The following is a 10,710-nucleotide window of genomic DNA, read 5'->3' on the forward strand; positions in this document are numbered from 1 at the left end:
CCAAGCGGCATAGGCAAGGTGCAGTAATCAAATCAAATCGAAGTTTATTTGTCACGTGCGCTGAATACAACAGACTTTACAGTAAAATGCTTACTTACAGGCTCTAACTAATAGTGCAAAAAAGGCATTAGGTGAACAATAGGTAGGTAAAGAAATAAAACCACAGTAAAAAGACAGGCTATACACAGTAGCGAGGCTATAAAAGTTGTGAGACTACATACAGACACAGGTTAGTCAGGCTGATTGAGGTAGTATGTACATGTTGATATGGTTAAAGTGACTATGCATACAGTGAGGAGAACAAGTATTTGATACACTGCCGATTTTGCAGGTTGTCCTACTTACAAACATGTAGAGGTCTGTAATTTTTATCAGAGGTACACGTCAACTGTGAGAGATGGAATCTAAAACAAAAATCCAGAAAATCACATTGTATGATTTTTAAGTAATTAATTTGCATTTTATTGCATGACATAAGTGTTTGATCACCTACCAACCAGTAAGAATTCCGGCTCTCACAGACCTGTTAGTTTTTCTTTTCCACACTCATTACCTGTATTAACTGCACCTGTTTGAACTCGTTACCTGTATAAAAGACACCTGTTCACACACTCAATCAAACAGACTCCAACCTCTCCACAATGGCCACATCAAGGATAAAATTGTAGACCTGCACAGGGCTGGGATGGGCTACATAACAATAGGTAAGCAGCTTGGTGAGAAGGCAACAACTGTTGGCACAATTATTAGAAAATGGAAGAAGTTCAAGATGACGGTCAAACACCCTCGGTCTGGGGCTCGATGCAAGATCTCACCTTGTGGGGCATCAATGATCATGAGGAAGGTGAGGGATCAGCCCAGAACTACACGGCAGGACCTGGTCAATGACCTGAAGAGAGCTGGGATCACAATCTCAAAGAAAACCATTAGTAACACACTACGCCGGCATGGATTAAAATCCTGCAGCGCACGCAAGGTCCCCCTGCTCAAGCCAGCGCATGTCCAGGCCTGTCTGAAGTTTGCCAATGACCATCTGGATGTTCCAGAGGAGGAATGGGAGAAGGTCATGTGGTCTGATGAGACAAAAATATAGCTTTTTGGTCTAAACTCTACTCGCCGTGTTTGGAGAAAGTAGAAGAATGAGTACAACCCCAAGAACACCATCCCAACCGTGAAGCATGGAGGTGGAAATATCATTCTTTGGGGATGCTTTTCTGCAAAGGGGACAGGACGACTGCACTGTATTGAGGAGAGGATGGATGGGGTCATGTATCGCAAGATCTTGTCCAACAACCTCCTTCCCTCAGTAAGAGCATTGAAGATGGGTCGTGGCTGGGTCTACCAGCATGACAACGACCCGAAAAACACAGCCAGGGCAACTAAGGAGTGGCTCCGTAAGAAGCATCTCAAGGTCCTGGAGTGGCCTAGCCAGTCTCCAGACCTGAATCCAATAGAAAATCTTTGGAGGGAGCTGCCCAGCGACAGCCCCGAAACCTGAAGGATCTGGAGAAGGTCTGTATGGAGGAGTGGGCCAAAATCCCTGCTGCAGTGTGTGCAAACCTGGTCAAGAACTACAGGAAATGTATGATCTCTGTAATTGCAATCAAAGGTTTCTGTACCAAATATTAAGTTCTGCTTTTCCGATGTATCAAATACTTATGTCATGCAATAAAATGCAAATGAATTACTTAAAAATCATACAATGTGATTTTCTGGATTTTTGTTTTAGATCCCGTCTCTCACAGTTGAAGTGTACATATGATAAAAATTACAAACCTCTATATGCTTTGTATGTATGAAAACCTGCAAAACCGGCAGTGTATCAAATACTTGTTCTCCCCACTGTATATGATGAACAGTAGCGTAAACAAGGGGTTGGCGGGTGGTGGGTGGGACACAATGCAGATAGCCCGGTTAGCCAATGTGCGGGAGCACTGGTTGGTCGGCCCAATTGAGGTAGTATGTACATGAATGTATGACTATGCATATATGATAAACAGAGAGTAGCAGCAGCGTAAAAAGAGGGGTTGGGGGAGGCACACAATGCAAATAGTCTGGGTAGCCATTTGATTACCTGTTCAGGAAGGTTGTTATTCTGGCATCACCCGACCTCCTCCCTATAGGCTGTCTCGTCGTTGTCGGTGATCAGGCCTACCACTGTTGTGTCATCTGCAAACTTAACGAGGGTGTTGGAGTCATGCCTGGCCATGCAGTTGTGGGTAAACAGGGAGTAGAGGGGACTGATCACGCACCCCTGGGGAGCTCCAGTGTTGAGGATCAGCGTGGCAGATGTGTTTGCTACCTACCCTCACCACCTGGGGGCGGCCCGTCAGGAAGTCCAGGATCCAGTTGCAGAGGGAGCTTTTTTAGTCCCAGGATCCTTAGCTTAGTGATGAACTTTGATGGTACTATGGTGTTGAACGCTGAGCTGTAGTCAATGTATAAAATACAGTATATACATGTGATATGAGTAATGTAAGATATGTAAACATTATTATAGTGGCATTGTTTAAAGTGACTAGTGATCCATTTATTCAAGTGTCCAGTGATCGGGTCTCAATGTGGGCAGCAGCCTCTCTGAGTAAGTGATTGCTGTTTAGCAGTCTGATGGCCTTGAGATAGAAGCTGTTTCTCAATCTCTCGGTCCTAGCTTTGATGCAGCTGTACTGACCTCGCCTTCTGGATGATAGCAGTGTGAACAGGCAGTGGCTCGGGTGGTTGTTGTCCTTGATGATCTTTTTGGCCTTCCTGTGACATCGGGTGCTGTAGGTGTCATGGAGGGCAGGGGGCGGTGATGCGTCATGAAGCTGGTTGAGAGAATGCCAAGAGTGTGCAAAGCTGTCATCAAGGCAAAGGGTGGCTACTTTGAAGAATCTCAAATATAAAATATATTTTGTTTTGTTGAACACTTTTTTGGTTACTACATGATTTCATGTGTTTTTCATAGTTTTGATGTCTTCACTATTATTCTACAATGTAGAAAATAAGTAAACATTTAAAAAACGCTTGAAGGAGTAGGTGTGTCCAAACTTTTGACTGGTACTGTATATGAACTGAATATGCTTGTTTATTAAAATGTTTTCCCTTGTAGCCTAATCTGACTATGTTGCCATCAATCTAATGCACTCTAACAACTGATCGGCAAATTGCAAGAGCTTTAATAACTTGCCATTTAATTAACTAAACATGTCTATTAATAATTGCATAATAACATAAGGCTATAACAATAATAAACTGAAGTTATAGGCAATTTATTAAATCGATTTGCTGGACTCCAGTGATATCGTCATTTCAACATATTTATTGTATCAAATGGTTGCTTACAATGTTATATAAATTAATAGGCTACTTGATGTATAATTCTCCATATTTAATGTCAGTTTAATTGAAGACTTTTCCCATAAAAAGAACCACGCGAGGGATAACCATAACTCTCATTTCGTATTTCCACTCGGGTAGCCCCCAAGACCCACGAACTGAGCATGCATAAAACACTTAGCTTGACACCGTTTTCTTTTTTAAGCAAAAGTCAACATTAACAATGCAGTTTAAACCACCTCCGAGTGAATATATATATAATGCGTTCTAGTGCGCCCAAAGTTATTTACATTATTTCTTGATGGGCATAATTTCTAGCGTTTAAAACATGTTTGACGGGAATAGGGTTAGAAACATATGCCTCCATAACAATCTAAATAGTAGTTCGCAAACGAGTCGGCTCTAAGAGGCGGCTCTTGTCGGTGAACGTTGGGAGCCGGTGTAGTGCCGAAAATCTCCCCCCTGCCAGAATTCTCACCCGTTCTAATTTCCACCATTTTGAGCAATAAATATTTCATAACAACTATGGCTGAATTATTATCCTTACACTTACAACAATACTAGTCGAATAAGACATGAGAAAGATGACGAATTTTGGCAAAGAGATTTATTTATAGACTAATACAAATCAGTAACGGATTTAGGTACTGGCGGCATCTTGCCGGGGGCGCCCCAGGGTAGGCGCTGAAGGGGGGTTCGCTCAAGGCTCCATACAAGCTAGAACAGCCACATATACTTGAAACAAATAGCCAAACCGAAAACTGCAGACAAAAATGCTTTCTACTACCAAGATCGGTGAAATGTAGGCTAAACTGACAACGGAGTGAAGAGCAGAAATCTCAACTGGCAAGAATAAGCAAGTTGCAGCAATGAAGAACGCGAAGGGGGGGATACTGTCAGGGGGGAGATTTTCGGCACAGCACCGCCTCGTATATCAGAAGAGCCGAATCTATTTACAAAAACAAAATAATAAATATAATTAACTAATTCAAAGAACGAAAAATGAAATGAAATGGTATAGGCCTAAATGCTCAAGCGCATACATTCGTTCGGAAAGATCTGCAGATCCTCTGAGCTGGTGGAACAACAAGGCCTCTGTCTACCCACGGCTTACTAAAGTCATGACAGGGAGACTGCATAGTGGCCACATCCGTTCCCTCTGAGAGGGTCTTCTCGAAAACGGGACAAATAATTACTGAGAAGAAACAAAAAAAAAAGCCCCTCGAAAGTGAGGCAGCTTGCATTTCTGAATGCAAATCTCTCATAAAAGCAATATATGGTCAGCATTGCTGTGTGCTGCTGGTTATAACATGGCAATAAAGAAGAGAGAGAAAAGAGGGACCAGTTTAATGTTTTAAGTGGGATGCTGCAGTTTTATACATTGTTACTTATTTTTCTTTGATATGGTGAAATATTCTATTATTGTGTTGTTCAGATTGTATTCATTTTGAATTGTTAGATTTATATGCACTTTGTATATATACATTCTAAAAGTTATACATTTAATGCACATGTGTAATAGAATCCTTTTTTACATTTATTTCAATTTGTGGGATGTTGCAGTTTTGCAAATGGTTATTTATTTTTCCTTGATATGGTGCAATATTCTATTATGCTGTTCAGATTGTATTCGTTTTGAATGGTTAGATTTATATGCACTTTGTTTATATACATAAAAAAGTTATACTTTAAATGCATATGTTTTAATATCATTATTTTTTAAATAACAAACCAATGCCATTTTAAATACATTGTTGTTGAGGTAGAGTATGATTTAATTTAATAATTTAATTGGAATTGTTTTAACACCAATCATAGTCAAACTATGGCAAACTGTATGACTTGAAGAAATACAAAACATATTTTTTAAAGAGCCGGTTGGGAGCTCTTTTAGCCGGAATGCCCATCACTCCTAAATAGCTTACCTACAACTGGTAAAAAAAAATAATAATTAAAAGTTGCCACAACGTGCACGCATCCTGTTCCCTCCTCTTGCTCACATGACACAGCCAATAGCTGCAGTATTCTCACAACACACACCCCTCCGGTCCTCCCCGCTACTCACTCAGCAATAGCCTGACCAATAAACAATAGCCTGACCAACAAAAGTCACCCACGACTTTTGTTTTCAAAGTAGCCCAATTTGCTAGAAAACCGCGAACATAGCAACACTGCCTGGCACACGCACACAGAGTGTACTCGGCACCACACTAGTACGTGGCACCATCTTATTAGTTCAATCAGGTGAGGGACCTCGTGGAAGGGTAGAAGCAGAGGTGTACACAACACTGCATCTCAATTCACCCCATTTCCCATTGAAACAGACCACAAACCACCATATAAAAAAAGTAGTTTTATCGTTAGTAGTAAACCTATGTCAGGGAAATAGATACACACTTCTACATGTGTGAAACAGGGAGAATATATGCACCCTCCAAATGATTAGTATTATCATCAAGCAGGCCGATGTCCATTCAGGGCTAGATGGGAGTAGAGCGGTGATTCAGGGACAATGATAGACTGCATCCCAGGTTATTTGAGGGAGGCAGACAGAGGAGAGGAACCGATCACCGGTTTAAAGCAGCAGGTGGCCGTCCTATCGCCTCTGAATACAGATCATAGGCCGTTATTTGCTGTTCACGTCCCGACGATTGTACATGTTGAATCGCCACCGTCCTTGGCCCACATTCGTTATGGTGTGTTTGTCCATAACAGATGTATGGTTGCTCGCGTGCCAGGGTCATATCAACTCATTCTGAAGATGTTGTTCAACCATGTCAGGCAAGAAACTACGTCATTTGTACTCATTTTGCTAGACGTGTCATTACAGACCCTGGTTCGATTCCAGGCTGTATCACAACCGGCCGTGATTGGGAGTCCCATAGGGCAGCGCACAATTGGCCAGCGTCGTCCGAGTTAGGGTTTGTCTGACTAATCAGTGTCTGTATATAGCCTTGCTACTGTTATTTTCAAATGTCTTTTTACTGTTGTTTTATTTCTTTACCTACCTACACACACACACACACACACACACACACACACCTTTTTTTGTATTTATTTATTTATTTTTCGCACTATTGGTTAGAGCCAAGTAAGCATTTCACTGTAAGGTCTACCTACACCTGCTGTATTCGGCACATGTGACCATTTTTTTTAATTTGATTTGTCCGGGGTAGAATTTGTAAATAAGAATTTGTTCTTAAGTTAAAAAAAGAAAAAAGAAATAAATACCCCATCGCACACACTCCCCTAGTCCTGTAGAGCAGAGCAGGAAGACTTCTTAGCATCTATTACATTTACCCTGGCAGGTCTCCATCCCAGCATGTCCCCCATCACTGCCAATAACGTCAGCCATCTGTTTGATTTCCTATACTAACACCGCACAGTGGGGACACACTGTGTCACACAAACACACACACACACAGCCATCAATTCCAGCCTTGTCTGGATGAGAAGAAGTATATAGGGGAGCAAGGAAGGCCATTCAGATAGAAAGGACCATGGCCACTAAGTGTGTTGTGCTGCTCTGGTACTGACACAAAGTATAGAGACGGAAAACAACCCCTGACAGAGAACAAAACTAATAACCAGGAGGTGGAGAGGAACACAACAGCCCTCCCCCACAATTATAATCCTCTAAATCACACACCACTGGACACCACCAGCAGGACCTCACGTACACACACGCACAGTTTGATTAGACTGTGTCCCTCCACCCTCTGTGACACTGTGACACACTGATGAGTCACCTCAAAAACAGAGAGGGAGGGAGAAATGGGGTGATACGGTGAGGCCGTGACAGAGGGAGCAGTGGAGAGAGGGAGGGTGGATAGAGAAAAGGAAAAGGGGGGTGTGACAGTGTTTAAGTGAGTGAGAATGAAAGACAAAGGGACAGATAGAAAGTGAGAATGAAAGAGGGCGAGACAGAGGGTGCCAGAGGAGGCAATCAGATCCCTTGTCTGAAGGTGTGAAAAACAGGCTGTGACACTGCTGGGGACAGGATTAACTGATTCCCCTGTTCTGTCACACCACCACCATCAGTACAGGACAATTAAAACATCTGTCACCCTGACTGGCCAGAGAGTGAATCCCAAATGGCACCATATTCCCTATATAGTGCACTACTTTGGACTTTTTTTTGTCAAAAGCAGTGTGTTATATAGGAATATGGTGCCATTTGGGATGAACCCCCTGTCCCCCTGACTGACCAGAGAGAGTGTGATGGGAAAGAGCTCCGTCCACAGTCAATAGGAGAGTGTGTCTGTATAACAAATACGAAATGAGTAGTGTAATATGCACACTGAACTGGGTGCCAGCCCACTGCACACAGTATGAGGTTCAGAAAGCATACACTACAATACAAGGTCAACATTTCTGTTACTGTCTGGAACACACTGATGACTTCAGGAAACAGCAGAGGGAGCACCCCCCTATCCACATCGACGGGACAGTAGTGGAGAAGGTGGAAACTTTAAGTTCCTCTGCGTACACATCACAGACAAACTGAAATGGTCTCACCACACAGACAGCATGGTGAAGAAGGCGCAACAGCGCCTCTTCAACCTCAGGAGGCTGAAGAAATTTGGCTTGTCACCAAAACCACTCACAAACTCACTTTTACAGATGCACAATCGAGAGCATCCGGGCGGGCTGTATCACCGCCTGGTATGGCAACTGCTACGCCCACAACCACAAGACTCTCCAGAGGGTGGTGAGGTCTGCACAACGCATCACCGGGGGCAAACTACCTTTCCTCCAGGACACCTACACCACCCGATGTCACAGGAAGGCCAAAAAGATCATCAAGGACAACAACCAACCGAGCCACTGCCTGTTCACCCCGCTATCATCCAGAAGGCGAGGTCAGTACAGGTGCATCAAAGCTGGGGCCGAGAGACTGAAAAACAGCTTCTGTCTCAAGGCCATCAGACTGTTAAACAGCCATCACTAACATTGAGTGGCTTCTGCCAACATACAGACTCAAATCTCTAGCCACTTTTATAATTTGGATGTAATAAATGTATCACTAGTCACTTAAACAATGCCACTTTATATAATGTTTACATACCCTACATTACTCATCTCATATGTATATACTGTACTCTATACCATCTACTGCATCTTGCCTATGCTGTTCGGCCATCGCTCATCCATATTTTTATATGTAAATATTCTTAATCATTCTTTTACACTTGTGTGTATTAGGTAGATGTTGTGAAATTGTTAGATTACTTGTTCGATATTACTGCACGGTCGGAACTAGAAGCACAAGCATTTCACTACACTCACATTAACATCTGTTAACCATGTGTATGTGACCAATAACATTTGATTTGATGACCTAATCTAGCTCCAAAGGCATCTTTATACAGTATTATACTGGGGAAAGAGAGGTTTTCTTTGAATGAACTTCCTGCAGCAGTTTCTCAATAAGTGTGCATTTTGTGACTTTAAATTGTTGTTTCTTCTCTGATCCAGAGAACGAGTTGAGTGGGGGATGGGGACTTCTAGTCATTATCAGAGGAATCCAGAGTGGGGTTGTGTGGAAGTCTTGCTCACACACACACACACACACACACACACACACACACACACACACACACACACACACACACACACACACACACACACAAACAAACACACACAGGAAATGCTTAATGGCAGTGTTAACTCAGCGCAGCTTTTTGATAATTCCAAGCAAGTGCTGCTGTGATTTAATCAAGCTGTTTATCGATGTGAGGCACTTCCCCACACGCCTGCTCTCCCGACACACTCATTAGATAAGAGGTGTATAACAAGGGGGGGATTATTTAAGATACTCTTTGAAGAGGTAGGGTTTCAGATGTTTATAGAAAATGGGCAGGGACTCTGCTTTCCTAGCTTCAGAAAAATGCTTTGACTGGGCCGAGTTCTTGCTGCTCCGTTGGCAAGTTCTATGGTCTTGTAGTGGATGTGTGCTTTGACTGGAAGCCAATGGAATGTGTGGAGGAGCGAGGTGACATGGGAGATCTTGAGAAGGTTGAACACCAGGCGAGCTGTGGCGTTCTGGATAGGTTGCAGGGGTTTGATGGCACAAGCAGGGAGCCCAGCCAACAGCAAGTTGCAGTAGTCCAGACGGGAGATAAAAAATGCCTGGATTAGGACCTGCGCCGCTTCCTGTGTGAGGTTGTCCAGCGTCCCGCCAAGGTTCTTTGCACTCTGGGAGGGGGACATCGTTGTGTTGTCAACCGTGATGAAGAGGTCTTGGAGCAGGCAGGCCTTCCCTGGGAGGAAGAGCAGCTCTGTTTTTTCGAGGTTGAGCTTGAGGTAGGCTGACTTCCAAGTTGAGATATCTGCCAGGCATGCAGAGATGCTCGTCGCCGCCGGTGTGTCACAAGGGAAGGAGAAAGGAGGAGGAAAAAAGTGGTTGAGTGTCATCCGCATAGCAATGATAGGAGACCATGTGAGGATATGATGGGGCTGAGGGACTTTGGTGTATAGAGAAAAGAGGAGAGGGCCTACAACCAAGCTCTGGGGGACACCATTAGTGAGAGCATGTGATGCAGACACAGATCTTCTCCACATCACCTGGTAGGAGCGGCCTTCCAGGTTGGATGCAATGCAACAGTGTGCAGAGCCTGAGAGAGAGAGAGAGAGAGAGAGAGAGAGAGAGAGAGAGGAGAGGAGAGGAGGATCTGATGGTTCACAGTGTTGAAGGCAGCGGATAGATGTAGGAGGATGACAGCAGAGGAGAGAGTGTCAGCTTTGGCAGTGCAGAGAGCCTCCGTGACAAAGACGAGAGCAGTCTCAGTTGAGTGACCCGTTTTGAAGCCTGACTGGTTAAGGTCAAGAAGATTGTTCTGAGAGAGATAGCGAGAGATTTGGTCAGAGACAGCACACCGAAGTGTTTCGGAAAAGAAAAGAAAGAAGGGATACCGGTCTGTAGGTTTTGACGTCAGAAGGGGCGAGTGTTGGTTTCTTGAGGAGGGGAGCAACTCTGGCCATTTTGAAGTCAGAGGGGATGCAGCCAGTGGTCAGGGATGAGTTGATAAGGGAAGTGAGGAATGGGAGAAAGTCTCTAGGGATGGTCTGGAGAAAGGAGGAGGGGATGGGGTCCAGCAGGCACGTTGTCGAGCCGGCTGGACCTCGCTAGTCGCAGGATTTCATCTGGAGAGAGAGGTGAGAAAGAGGTCCATGCGTAGGGTAGATTTGTGTAAGTGGGACCAGTGGACTCAATAGGCTGAGTGAACGAGGAGTGGATGTCATCAAACTTCATTTCAAAGTGGCTGACAGTCAACCGCAGAGAGGGAGGAAGGAGGGGAATGGGATAAAGGATTAAGGAGTGAGGAGAAGGTGGAAAATAGTTTCCTAGGGTTAGAGGCAGAGGCTTGAAATTTAGAGTGGTACAAAGAG

This window comes from Oncorhynchus tshawytscha, linkage group LG09 (assembly GCF_018296145.1).
Source record: "Oncorhynchus tshawytscha isolate Ot180627B linkage group LG09, Otsh_v2.0, whole genome shotgun sequence".
Lineage (NCBI taxonomy): Eukaryota > Metazoa > Chordata > Actinopteri > Salmoniformes > Salmonidae > Oncorhynchus > Oncorhynchus tshawytscha.